This window comes from Branchiostoma lanceolatum, chromosome 5 (genome assembly GCF_035083965.1).
Source record: "Branchiostoma lanceolatum isolate klBraLanc5 chromosome 5, klBraLanc5.hap2, whole genome shotgun sequence".
NCBI classification, from domain to species: Eukaryota; Metazoa; Chordata; class Leptocardii; order Amphioxiformes; family Branchiostomatidae; genus Branchiostoma; species Branchiostoma lanceolatum.
Genome location: NC_089726.1, coordinates 14,138,175 through 14,153,378, shown reverse-complemented (window position 1 = coordinate 14,153,378; position 15,204 = coordinate 14,138,175). Strand labels below are relative to the sequence as shown.

The 15,204-nt window shown below is 38.4% G+C and overlaps 1 protein-coding gene across 7 annotated transcripts in view; it reads right to left on the bottom strand.

Annotated features, from left to right (window-relative positions):
• LOC136435325 (plexin-A2-like) overlaps positions 1-15,204 on the bottom strand; it is a 147,921-nt gene that overhangs the window by 121,700 nt on the left and 11,017 nt on the right. Inside the window, exon 1 of one of the 7 annotated variants that reach the window (XM_066428722.1) lies at positions 14,182-14,307. The exons of the other annotated variants lie outside the window; for them this stretch is intronic. The gene's annotated coding sequence lies outside the window, so the exon portion shown is untranslated. Of the gene's footprint in view, positions 1-14,181; positions 14,308-15,204 lie in introns of those variants that run through there. 7 annotated transcript variants of the gene reach the window in all.

Below are 15,204 nucleotides of genomic sequence, written 5' to 3'. Positions count from 1 at the left end.
CTGCCAATAACGGAAATATTACCAAAGCAAATTAAAGGATCTATCTTTTTTTAAGCAGTTTTAATGTAGTTACAAATAGAAATACACAAAGATTACAGAATGATACAAAGATAAACAAAAGCTCAACTGAACACAAAGTTGCATATAAAGCACATCAAACCACATTTACCAAACAGGTCTATGGGCAAACGCATATTCCTCAAATTTATCTTGTGTCTCCAAGGCATAAAATCCCAAATCTGTATTTTCTTGAGTTCTAAAAGCCAAGTAGACTAATTACCAGTATGGCTTACTCATTTTCTGATCAATCAGCCTTCTTTGCTAGAACGAAGGTGATATTGTGACAAAAAGCTTGTGGGCAATCTTATCGTACAACCTGTCCACGTAATGGCCAAACTACAGCACTCACACTCCTTAAAACTACATTGGAAGTTATTAGGAGTAACCATTATGCTGACTAATGCATTTAGAAGTCATGAATAGTTAATACAACAGTGGTAACCAATTCCTCCAAATGGCTTTTATCATCTGCTGTGCCCTTATCTTGGCTAACTTATCAGTCCTCTTGAGTTGTGTAGATAACAAGTTGAGCTATTCTTCTATCATGCGTAGGTAACAAGTTGAGCTATTCTTCAATAATGAATGTAGGATTGCAGCATTTATCTAGCTTGGGCCTTCTGAGAGCAAGGAGGTTAAACCTGAGAGTGAGAGTACATTCTGGTTACGTTTCATTTCCACTGTAAACTAGAAGAAAAATGAAAACAACAAGGTACTCCTTTATCATTATGGTAGGTGCAGGTAGCACAAAATACTTAAAAGAGTTAAAAAGGGTAATTATTTAATGTTTATAGTTTCATAATCTACTTTTGAAAATAAATAACAGCTTTCAAGTAAGTAACAGAAAGTTTAATTTCCTTTTAGAGGAGGACGAAGAAAAGGTAAGAAATCTAGTATCAGAATTTTCTAGTATCCTCCATTCGAATGGCATGAAACAGGTCATGAAACAGTGAGTGAGGTCAGAGCTAAATATCTATTTCAGCAGTCTGCAGTGTGATAATATTGGCTTGGGACAATTTACAACAGATAGAAAATAGAGGGGAAAGTTTGTATTTTGACCAAACCGTACTCCAATACCACTCAGACATGTATTGTTATTTTAATACCCATTAAAATTGAAATGATCAGGGATGACTTGGAATTATAAAGGAGGTTTCCAGGCAGAGGTTTTCTTCTTTTTCTGCCATCTTGTGGCAATGCCTCCCTATTTTGTTTGGGTAGAACAAGAACAGCCCTTACCATCCTACTGCACAGCACCATACATCACCACCCCACCAATATATCATGGCACTGGCATTCCATACTTGTCAGGTCTTCCCACAGCCAATTACACAGCAACTGGGTTACATGAATGGAATACTAGGTCAACCCAACCACATCAGAAGGCCCTGCCTGTGTGTCCCCATTAAAGCATACCCCTACATTGCATATCCTATCCTACCTGCAATCTTTAAACCTTGCTTCCAATTTCAAACGGTCTAATGGTTAAAAGGCTATCCTGGCAGAAATCTTTATGTCCTTGAAATAACAATATTGCTGTGAGGCACTGGCATATATTACAGGTGGACGATTATATCAATTTTTCATGGTAACATGTTGAAACCAGGCTAATCCAGTTTGAGAGGTTTATGAGTGTGGAAATTGCTGGTGGTCTTTACCAGACAGAACTTCTCTTATAAAGGAAAACATGGGAGCGGGAGGGGAGTAGTCCAACAAACATCATTTTACTGACCATTAACATTTTTCTCGGTTATTTGTAAGTTACATAGATTCTACTTTCTACTTTCTTATTTGTCTCAGTTTCAAATAATATCTATTTTGAACGACCATTATATCAACATTTTCTTGGTAGATACATACGTAACTGCACCTATATATTGATCATATCAATTTTGTGGTTCATTCCTGCCATTTTCATAACAATTTTGGGAAGAGTTCCTGATTTACAACTTAGAGAGCAGAGCAGCTTGGCCCAGGCTGAGCAGCATCTTTCCCATGTTGGAAGGTCACACAAATCAAACCCAAGATAACTGTGACTTCTCTGGGGACATTTTACCCCAGATCAGTCCATCAGTCTAAACTGTACTCAGTCCAGGGAATTGTACACTCTATTCATCACAGGACATCCTGACTGTAAAAGGACCAGATTACCAGAAGCCTGATCATTACCAGACTTGCCCCTGTTCTGCTCTTTCTCATCCTCCTTTAGTTCCAGTACCTGTCAATTCCCACAGAACTCCACAGTATAGAGGGCATTCTGTACAATGATTTAAACTTTATTTCACTACTGCTAACCCACATCCTACATAATAAAGCAGACCAGGTCAACTCAATGCACACTAGAATATTTGAAGGACATTGTAGAAGGATAATAAACACGACCATCCCTGTTTCAACTTTTATGATACAGTACCTTCGTATAGTATCATCTGTACTCATTTCTGGATTTATAAAGAAGAAATCCAACCTGTGATGGTAGACAGCAAAGTAAAGACAATATTGACCAAGGACATCAAGAAGTTCAAAAGAAAGGCAACGATAATGTCTGCAAATCCTCATCATGAGGCAGCAATAACCCTAAAACAATTTCACATACAAACCAAACGTCCTGTAGCTACTCCATATATTGCTGCAGATTTCTTGTACGTACTCTACTTCCTTTTCTGATACAACCTTTACCTAACATATACCTAAAGATACCTATTTACCCCATACGAAATACCTCAGAGAGATGGAACCATGACCTCAGAACAGTTTAGCCTCCCCCACACTACCTTCTCTACTGCAGTAGCAGGTCTGAATCTCCCAGCTGCTGCATGTGCCCCATCCTCAGGGGATTATTGTAATCCTACTACTGCAGTGGGCATGCCTGGAATACAACACATAGCCTTGGCTTTCACACAGACCTGCCCTCACTAATAATTCACACACCTGACTACAGCATATTCAAAGCCTTTCCTCTGGCATACATAGTGCTAGACTTGCTAGAGAGAGTGAAAATAATAACTGCCACTGTTGGTGGCAGTTAGGGGTGGTGATGTTTTTATTGAAATTGATGTTTGCTGCTTCTGGACTGCTGAAGCACGATAACCATTTTCCCAGGACTGTTCCATGTGAAATGTTCAGGGGGTAGTCAGGGCATGTTTGGACCTCTGTCTTCCTTCGTATCAACCCTGACCGTGTTCGTTTGTAATAAGGGACTGTACAATATCTAGCGGGAGGGAGTGCTGGTGTAATGGGGGAGGGCCATTGAAATTTTTTTGGACCTAGGGAAGGGTCAGTGAAATTTTTTTTTAGCAATGGGGAGGGCCATCTAAAAACAAATTGGTTGAATATGCTCAATCATTTTTTCCCATCAGAATGCAGGAAAAAGGCGTTTAAGAGGGTTCAAAATGTCAAAATTTTCTGGAGGAGCATGCCCCCAGACGAAACTGGCACCTTGCGGCGCCAGAGAATAGCAAGGACGGCCTTCGGACGTCAGTCTGGCGGAAACACTGACGCCAATCGGCGATTCCATATTCGTACAAAGTTTACAAACACCATTGAAATATTTCAATAATTGATGTTGATATCAGTTCCGCAAAAAGCAGTACTTCCATCTCTACAAATGAGATGCTATGCCATTTACATGTTTGTAGACATGTTGTGAGAAGAATAATTTGGGGGTTGGGGGGTGGAGGGCCATGTAAAAGATTTTAACCGGACCCTCTTTGCACCAGCCCTCTCCCCCTCTAAATATCATACAGTCCCTAACTGGCCTAAGCCTGATGCAGACTGTTACTGAATACAAGCAGTCAATATCTGACCATTGCTAGGATATATGTCATCTTGATTTTTATCATTGCCTTTCTTATTTTTCCATCTCCATTGCTAAGAGAAAAATCATCAACTTAAGTTACTTTCCTGACTTTGCCCATGATCTATCTCTGGCCTTCTTGAACAGTACAGTAAATCAAATATGACAACCATCAGTGACTTATATAAGGCATCCACATGTTAATCACTTTTCCTGGTATGACATTTACTGCTAATGTCACCCATTAGCTACCATAATCCCTAGAATTGTGAAGATTAATAAAACACTGTCACATTGCAGTCATGGCATGATTGCAATTACAGACGCATGCAAATTAAAAATCCACATACTATTATATTAGTTAACTTCTAACAAAATCAATATGTCAAAAGTTTCCGGACCGTAACATAGATAACATAGTCATGTTTCATTACCAAATTGCTGAAGCATCTGACATTACACATGGCAGTCACTATTGAGCAGTATTTTACTCCTTCCTGCATATAAAATAGCAAAGGATTGATCTATGCTGGACCTAAGCTGAAGTCTGATACCAACCTTCCATAAAAAAAAAACTTTTTAAGTGCTTCCTCGGAGAAATGGGTGATGAATAAGGCCAAAGGTGTCATAAACTTTGACCTCTTGAGATTCAAGATGGCGGCCCTAGGCTAGGTGTGTGAAAGTGTGCTCCAAACAATTTTTACTTTCCACGCGTAACGGGCCTACACAGAGCTGAAATTATACCTGTCCGTTGTCAGCCGGAGACTGTATCGTGTTTTCTTTGATGGGTAAGAGACCTAGACGCTCGAGGGGTTCCAGTGGAACGGATGAAAGCAGCTCATCTCCAAAAAGCTACCCCCCACCCAAGACAGTAAAGATGGCGGCAGATACAGGCATTGAGGAAAATCTACAGTCTTTGTCTCCGGAACTACAGACACTCGCGCAGCTTATTCTGAAGCAGACTAAAGAACAGCAGGAGACTCTACTAAGTCAGTTCCAGGACGTTGGGGAAAAACTGTCAGGCCAAATTAGCACTTTGGACAATAAAGTCGAAGGTTTGTCTGCGGACTTAACCAAGTTACGAGAGCGAGTGGGAGCTACGGAGAATGTCGCGGAGTTCCAAGCAGCGGAAATTCTGGATTTACGCAGAGCTTTGGACGAGGAACGCCGTGAAAGACTGAAAGCAGACTTATTGGCTAAGCGCTACTCTAGGAAAGCAGATATAATCATACGGGGACTGCCATATAGAAATGACGAGAACTCGGAGCAGTTATTTGCGGAATTTTTGGCGGGAAAGCTACACCTGGACCCGGTACCAGTTGCAGCAGTTCACCGGCTTGCAAGGCCAACGAAAACAAGACCCAACCCACCCCTGCTTGCCAGACTTCTGAACTTTCATGACCGAGATCGGATTATACGGGAGGGGAGAAAGCTACGACGGAACAAGGAGGGCCTAGCCGTGTTTGAACATCTTCCCCCGCCACTGATGGCTGCGAGAGCTAGCTTGGTTCCGGATCGGAATGCTGCAATAGAAAAAGCCAAAGGTACGGATGTTAAAGTTTCGATATGGGTGCCCCCTAAGGCTACTTATGCGATCCTACTTGTGAATGGGCAGGAAAAGAAACGTGTTGATGCTGTAGACATCATGTTGTCTCCTAAGAAGGGATCGCTGCCGAACACTTAAGGGCTAACCCGTTGTTTACAAGTGACTGAAGAGATTAAACACGCACTTTTTCCTCATTGAGGCTCAGGTGTTTTTTATTGCTGTGTAAACAATGAATCGGATGTGTCAGGTCAGAATGGTTGATTTACCTTACTGCATGGTGTGGATCACAGGTAGTAACAAATATGCGGCGGTTTTGAATAATTGGAATTTGTACATACACTTGCAGGTAAAAACAATTAGGGGAACACCTGCTGCCCCTTGGCTCATGGAAACATCAACCTTTGATTGACCGCAAGCCGAGCCAGGCATTTTTGTTGCTATCTGTATGCAGAAATCATTTTTGTTCCTTATTTGCCAAAATCTACACTTTCAAGAGTGATTAGGTTATGTTGTCTTTATCTCTACACTCGACTATTATATTTATTTTGAGTGATGTACGATGATCATATTGTGTTTCAAATTTATTTTCTTTATGCTGTCATGTTCTGATAGATTTTTTTTTGTTTTGATTTATGCCTGGTTTGTTATTGTTATGAATCTATGTTTTCTACCTCCCCATGGGTAGAAAAATTCTGACCAGGAAATTGATTTGAATTAATCTTTCTGTTTACCTTGGTTTATATTTATACAGTTTATTTTCCGTTTGTAAAAGTGGAATATAATTTATTTGTACCACATGGAGCTAGTTAGAGAGACCACCAACCATATAGAGTTTAATGTTTTGGAATTTTGGTGGTGTTTATGTTGTTTTCTTAGTTATGTGGAACCATCCAACAATAATTTCCTCCAGTTCTATGATCTTCATTTCAACCTTAAGTGCATATAATTATACTTATGTTCTGATTTGTACATCCTTAGTTTTGTCATATATTATGTCTACCAATTATGTTAACCGTTTTTCAGTTCTGTTTGTTATAGATATCATTTTACTATGCCCCTTTGCCCAGCATGACATCCAATTTTTTAGGACACTCCCAACCAACCATGACTCAAGTAGAAATTCAGATTTGTAGTTACAACTGTAATGGACTTAGAGATTCTGTTAAACGTAGGGGGGTATTCACCTGGTTAAAAGACAAACCATACCACATAATATGCCTTCAGGAGACACATTCTACATTGTTAGAGGAAAATAGATGGCAAAATGAGTGGGGGGGATCCATGTTTTTCTCACACGGTACCCCCAGTCAAAGAGGTACAGCCATCCTTTTTAGAGACAATATCAATTTTTGTATTAACCAGACTAAAAATGACTGTTTGGGCAGATGGATTATTGTTGATGTAACAATTGATGATTATAGATTTTGTCTAGTTAGTATATATGCACCTAATGAGGACTCCCCTGAATTTTTTAATAATTTATCTGAGGAATTAGACACTTTTTCTGATTGTAATGAAAACCTAATTATTACAGGTGACTTTAACACTGTACAAAATCCACAACTAGACAGACTTGCAACAAACAGAACATATCATCCGAAAGCCCATAGTGCAATCTCAGAATTAAAAGGTAAATTTGATTTATACGATTTATGGAGGTTCAGAAACCCCAATGCTGTCAGATATACTTGGCGCCGTCAACGTCAAGCTAGTAGGATTGACTATTTTTTAGTCAGCTTTTCCTTAAGTAATAGGGTTAATAAATGTATAATAGGTGATAGTTTTAAATCTGACCATAAAATAATTGCCATGTCTTTGGTCACTGCAAAATTCCCTCGGGGTAAGGGGTATTGGAAATTTAATTCTTCACTATTAGAAGACAAATTATTTCATCAGGAAACTGTGAAAGTTATGAATGAATTCTTTCATAACAATAGAAATTCAGCTAATCCACATATGGTATGGGAAGCTGCTAAATGTTTTTTCAGGGGTTACTGTATCAAATATTCAAGTTGGAAACACAAACAGAATTTATATAAAGAGAAACAATTAATTGATGATATAAATAAACTTAACACTCAAATTGATAATATGCCCTCTCCACCAGACTCAATTCTCCTGGATTTAGACAGTAAACAAAAGGAATTAGAGCTTATTTATAAACAGCGTCTGAATGGAATTTTGATTAAATCTAGAGCCAGGTGGATGGAGTCTGGGGAAAAATGCACCAAATATTTTCTAAATCTTGTTCACAGAAATTACTCTAGAAAGAATGTACAGAAGTTAAAAATGTCTGATAATAGTTTTACTTGTAACCCTGAGGAAATTCTAACAAAACAAACTGAATTTTATTCTAGTTTATACTCTTTTAAGGACCCACCAATACCCCTCACCCCTGAAAATTATCAACAGTTTTTCCCTACTGATTATGATAAGGTATTATCACAAGAAGAGCAGAAGAGTTGTGAGGGTCTTATTACTGAAAAAGAATTATTCAGAGCTATTAATTCCTTCTCAGATGGTAAAAGTCCTGGCCTAGATGGCATCCCAGTTGAAGTTTATAGACATTTTTATTCAGTGTTTAAGGTCCCCATGCTTGAATGCTTCAATTACTCATTAACTCAAGGCCTATTATCTGACACTCAAAGAAAAGGTATTATTTCTCTGCTACTAAAACAAGGTGTTGACGGTAAAGATAAAGACCCCACATTACTAGACAATTGGAGACCTCTTACCCTACTTTGTTGTGACACTAGAATATTATCTAAATGTTTATCTTTAAGAGTAAAATCTGTTATAGCCAACATTATTAATGAAGACCAAACTGGGTTTATACAGGGGAGGTTTATAGGGGACAATATAAGACGGATACTTGAAACAATTGAACATTATGAACAGGAAGATAGACCTGGACTAATATTTATATCTGATTTTCAAAAAGCTTTCGATTCGATTAGATGGGATTTTATCATAAAGGCATTAGAATTTTTCAATTTTGGTCCACAGTTTATTGCATGGGTTAATGTTTTGTATAATAATGTTACCAGTTCTGTGTTAAATAATGGGTATATGTCAAACCCTTTTAGTTTATATCGAGGTGTAAGGCAGGGCTGCCCTCTCAGTCCTTATCTCTTTATCATTGCTGTTGAATTGTTATCAATTAAGATCCGTCAAAACCACAACTTGATAGGCCTCTCTGTTAAGGGTAAATCTACAAAAATATCACAATACGCAGACGATTCAAATTTCCCGTTTAGTCCAAATTTAACCTCTTTCTATGCCCTCCTTCAAGATTTAGATAGTTTTTCACAAATTTCCGGCCTCTCCTTAAACCATGATAAATGCAAAATACTTAGACTCGGATCTTTAAAAAACAGCAACTTTAGATTGCCCTCCCATTTTCCTTTTCAATGGGTAAACGGAAATGTGAAATTGTTGGGTATACATATACCCGAGAATATTGACACTATCGTTTCAGCAAATTTTGAGCCTCTTTTAACTAAATTAGATAGACTATTGTATCCTTGGAAAGGAAAAAAATTATCACTATATGGTAAAGTAACAATCATTAATTCCCTTATTATTCCACAGTTTACCCACCTCTTTCAGGTCCTCCCTATGCCAGACAAGCAGTTATTTATAGATTTTGAGCGTAAAGTGTTCTCTTTTATCTGGAGCGGAGGACCAGAAAGGGTTAGCAGGAAAACAATGTATAATTCAATAGAAAATGGTGGTCTAAATCTTAAAAACCTATATGCATTGGCACTCACAATAAAAGCATCATGGGTGCCTAAACTGTATTCTAATCCAAGCTGGTTTAGTGCTTGGCTTTTAAGAGTGCATCCAAATGTGGTAGAAGATTTATTTCCCTTTTTTCAGATCAAATCTGTACAGCACCTCAAAATAGGTTCCTTTTTAAGTGAAGCCTTATTGGCTTGGTATAAGTTTCAATATAAGACCCCCACAACCGCTAGAGAAATTAGACAACAATTATTATTCATGAATACAAATATATGTATTGAAGGTGTACCTTTTGTATTTAATGCTTTTGTCAATAGAAAAATTGTTTTTATAAATGATATTGTGAATTCAAATGGTAACATCTTGACTTATGATGAATTTTCCACGAAATATGGAACAATTTGTAACCATTTTAAATACACACAGTTGATTTCTGCCATTCCAAGCAAATGGAAATCAATTTTGTGTAATAATTTCCCAGATCAAGTATGTATACCTTTAATTCAGAACTATACATGGTTAAAACAGACAAAAATCAATAAATGTATGTATAAATTCTTTTTACTTTCCAATAACCTTATGGATACTGCACATAATGTACAATTATCTTGGCTGTACCTCTTTGACTCCCCCATCCCATGGAAAGTAGTATACACTTTGTTGACTTACTGCACTATAGACCCAACACTTAGGTTTTTTCAGTACAAAATCTTACATAAGTTTTTACCTACAAACAGATTATTGCATATTTGGAAATTGACTGATGACCCGTTGTGCTCATTTTGTCATCTTGAAGAGGAGACTTACCTTCATGTGTTTTGGGAATGTCCTAACTTAATAGCTTTTTGGAATAAACTCAAAATTTGGTACCTTCAAAAAACAGGTCAAGAAATTCTTTTAAATGGTTTTAATATCATTTTCGGAAACCTTTTCCCAGGCACCCCTGTAATCCAAAACTTTATTATCTTATTAGCTAAATATTTTATATACCATAGTAGAAAGTCCAAAAAAGTGAATTTTGAATCCTTTATTGTTTATTTATTCTTCTTCAATAAAGTTGAATTATATATGGCTACAAGGAAAAATAAATTGGAAAAACATCTGGGTAAATGGGGCAGATTATGTGTGTGAAGTACATTACATTTTGCCATACCTTCTGTGTTATTTACACATATCATTCTGTCAGTTTTTACTATTTTTTGTTGCATATCTATCATAAATCACATTATTTATGTACATTTATGTTATTTTGGTTTGATAATATTTAAGTTGGATGGTCCACCGCCTTTGTTATTTCTTTTATTTTGTTGGAATAAAGAATAAAAAAATAAAAAAAATAAAAACTTTGACCTCTTGTGCCCCTCTTTTAGCCACTGGTCGAAGCAAATACAAAATTAACGTTCACAGGATGTATAAGCACAAGAACAGCTTCATCCAATAAATCCAACAATAGGCCAGAGGTGTCAGGGGTCAGCTTCCCAATCCTTGCAGGATAAGTCATTATGACAATTAACCTTGGTGGGCTGACTTCTTTATCCTCCTTCCCCCTCCCCACCCCTGTCTGAACAAGGCACCTTGTGACCCCTGCAGCTCCAGAGGTCATTATCCACATCACTAGGTAGAAAATGGAGGCAGACAGGTGCTTATTATCCTAATTACTTCACATCTGAGAAGTCATTATTTTCTCCCTTCCTCCTTTCTGCGTGGGAGGTATACTCTTCCCATCACACCTTTGAGACGTAGTACTTGCTTCTACCAAACAGTAAATGAGTTACTATTGACTCTCTCAATGCAATTTTCGCCCTTCCAAACATAACCCAAACATATAGAATATTTCATCTTCCAAGTAACTAATAATCTACACTTTTCAACCAAATATCATCACAAACAGAAGATGAGAAAAAAATGCTTTTCAATTAGTACATTCTTGCAAGGGTCATTGGGAGTCTACTTATCCACACATGCATTTCTATTCAGAATCAATAGACAGACTATTTATTCTATCTATCTATTTACCTGTCTATTGGTTTTGGCTTGATGGTGTGTATAGTCACACTAATATGGAGAGAGAGACTGCATCCTCCTGAAAAACACCCCACCAGGACATTGTTATTCTCCTCACAGCGACCTGGCTCCACGGCTTCAACTGGTATCATGATTGCCTCAGCATCGATTCTCTCCTTGCATAACTATCGCTCATCAAAATCAGCAGCCTGTCACAAACTGCTGCTGCTCTTTCCCCTCCAAAGTACAGATCAAGCCTCTCCCCAATAAAGCCGTGGAAACAGATAACAACTGCTTTGTGACTACCTCACCTTTCAAAATAAGTACTGATGTTGTCATGGCATTATCACAATTCTGATGGCCTTGGGAGCAAAACATCATTAAAACATTGATAATTGCAGTGGGCTTGGTGCAGCAGGCTGTTGTATCTTTTCTGAAAGGTTTGATATATTCCTGTGTCGATGTAAAGGTCTTGGTGAATATGCATTTTCTTGCTCAAGGCAAACTGTACTGGGCAGATTTACATCAAGTAAAGTTATGTTCCAGCCAAAAATTTCTCCCATATCTGTCACCACTGTCAAATCTCACCAGAGGCCACCAGGTGGTTTTCACTGCATAGTTATAATGCCTTTTGCTAACCTCCAAATCTAATGTATCTCAGGCTACAGTACATGGGAACATGATTTAGGTCCAAAGGATAGAGCAGCCACAACAGTGTAAAATTTCTATTCATCATTTTCTGTTCCAACATATTTCTAGTTGCATTCAAACATAACAAAATTGTTTCTGTAAAATCATACGACCTTTCCAAGTAGCACACTTTCAAGAAACAGCTATACCTGTCCGGTAGTACATGTATGTCTAACCTCAGCAAAAACACTGAAGAAAAAAGAAGGTGATGATAAACAACATACTTGAAAGATACACCTGAATTACCACAGACAATAACTCACAGGTGGGAGAAAGGGAAATCACATAATCTTTGATAATTGCAACACATAATGGCTTCCATTGTCAGTGTAATTAGTATGTGGGAAGTACCCAGCAGGGGGCGTGGGAAACCTGGAGGGGGTTCAGGATCTGAGGTTCCTTCTTTGGAAATATGTGCTTTGGATACCTGCTAATGACCTAGACCTTTGTGACAACGAATATAAGAAATTCAACGCAGTGTCAAAGAAAATGGAAATGAAATGTGCCGTAATAAACGGGGCAAATTTTTAACTGACAACTGAGAAAGATATCTAGAGGTTGTGCAGTATTGTAGTCTTGTACAGTTGAAAGTGTATACTGGTAACAGTTGTTATAAGGTTTTTCTGTGCTTGTCACCAGGGCAAGCCATAACCAGGGCAGCTTTGACTCCATGTTATACAACTGATAAATGAATACAAGGTATGGAATAAGGGTACACTACTACAGTAACCTCTTGTTTTGACTTAATCAATAACATCTTATTTAGGCTGAAAAAAAAGCCTGTATGTATGTTTGTACCAGTACTATCATAAGTCAGACAGTAGACAGCTTACGATTAACATGAACTCCTCTGTGCCTACGCAAAAATCATCAAAACATTGGTCACTTCCACCTCATAACAAATGATGCGACCTTTACTTCTTCCTTTGACCAGTGAACTTCGAAGAATAGAATGAACTGAAATAGGGGGCTATTATACTGTTGCTGTTTTCCCCAGAAGGATGAATGATTAAAACATTGATTTTAATTTTTTTTGGACATCCACATGTCCCCTACCTTTGCAAACCCTTTTAAAATTTGAGCAGTCTGTGAAAATTTGCAAGTAATTTTGGTGCCCTTCTAGTGTAAATGCAACATGCTTTACCTAACCTACATGTGATACTGTTGCCTTACCAGGAGCCAACAACGGACATGTCTTGCCCAAGGATCTGTCCTGAGAGGGGTAAAACAGATTCTATCCTTTCTAAGAATTTGGTCATGGCCACCGACTGGAATGACTCACTAGTGCTTTGGTGACAACATATCTAACTATTCTCTAAGACAGTGAATAAAAGGTCAGATGTGCAATCTCTCCTGCTAGAAAATCTTACAAGTAATTGTAAGATATGACATTCCTAAACTCCAAGTTAATTTTTCTCTTCTAAATCACCACTGTTTACTCAGTTGATATCTCACCTGATAAAACTCGAAAGTCCTTGAACTCTGCCCTCTAGTGTCATAACAACTACAAAATGTTCCTTATTAAAGCATAGATCCAACATCAATTTGAAAGTATTCAGACAAGACTTCCTACATCACCATTGCATCCAGTGGACCTGGATACCAAAGGAACAGATAACATTTTCTGTGCATGACTGCCTTGAAGCCTTGCCAAGTTCTGAACAGACTTTCCAAATGTTACCCCAACCCACACATTCATGACATAAGCATTAACCTTCAATGTCACCAACCGATTATAAAGCCTAAGATCTCATTGGCCCTAATACTGGGATGGTTAAATTTCCCCTGCCTTCCCACTTCCTTGATAAGGACAGTCAACTTCCTGAACTGCTCTCAGATAATCGCTATTCAAATTCACATCTGACTTCAAAAGTGACAATCAGCTTCCTGAACAACTATCAAATAACCTGTGCGTTCGTTAAGTCCATTATGTAAATCAAGACAAGCATTTCACTAACCCAGACAGCAATCGTTTTCTTAAAACCACTAGTACCTATCGCCTTTCCTCAGGTGTTGTTTTGTTTTGTCAGGAGGGGTAGCAGACAGGAGTTTGATTTCTATGCTTGTCAGTAGCAATCATTGTAAATGGGCTGGCATATTACAGATTAGTTACAGATTAGTTGAACCAACTACAATTCTGAGTAAAGAAACTACACCACTGTCCAGGGTAAAGCCAGAGCCAGAGCCAGAAACCTTTCGGACTTTGGAGCCAAACTTACGTTTTGTTGTTACAGCACCTGCAGCAAGTAATCAGCTTAAATAACAAGTAGGGCCCAAAGAACCTGATTACCATGGGAGTATGTCCCATGAAATATGTGTGGACAACAGAGAACTTGATAAACCTTACCTGCTGGTAATAAGGCCACAGAGGTGTTACTGATTTAATCATTTCCATCCAGTGTTTTTCCCTTCTCACTGTCCTTTCCCCAGGGCATGAACGTCTGTCCGGATATTGAACAGCCAGTTATTCACATACATGACACAACTGCACAAGGTTGTTCCTGTTGGGAGGCTACCCACTCTTCTTGTGGTATGTGAGTCAAAGGAAAAAATGTAGCAGTCATCCAAGTCTATTTATCTTATTACTCGTTAGGAAAGGTACGTCAGACACGGTAGCCCAACTGAGGAAGGATATGTATTCCTGTATACATACCAGTGTTCCATTTGGGGTTTGTTCCATTTGACTTTCAATTGGTAGATTTCTTTATAATGTTCATTCATACCTCCATATTCACATCTCATATATACATACTACCATATCATATTCAACGTATTCATAATATGTATGCACTGTCTTCTACAGTCCTGCTTACTGGTAAAACCCGGGGACATCGCACACAATGACACCAAATCTCCCTTTTTGACAGGTAAATTGTGGGTTTTCTCAAATATAATGGTCCGCCAGAAAAGGTTTGCCCTTAGGGCAGAATTACTCTTTACAAAAAGAAATCGGAAATTGTTTGCACATGCAGGAACACACCTATCTTACCAGCATATATTCTGATGATATCAAATAACATTCATTTCATCCCTTTATCTGCAGGGTATTTCTGAAGTAAACTGGTTTTCAGGGAGGAAGCCTAAATCATTACTATGCCATTACCAAGTTCTTTCACTCAAGCCTAGGTTACACATAGCCGAACATGGCTCCCGAACGCTAGCCGACTCAGGTCGGCGGTAGTTCGGGAGCATTCTGACCAGTTTTTGGGCCACGCCTATTTTTGGCGCCGAACATGTGCCGAAGATGCGCCGATCATCTCCTAACCAGTACACGAATTACTCCCGAATGGGCCCCGAATGCTTTCTAGCTTACTCCCAACCATCCCGACCTCTAGCCGCAGACTGCCGAATCTCTCCTGACTAAACCCTG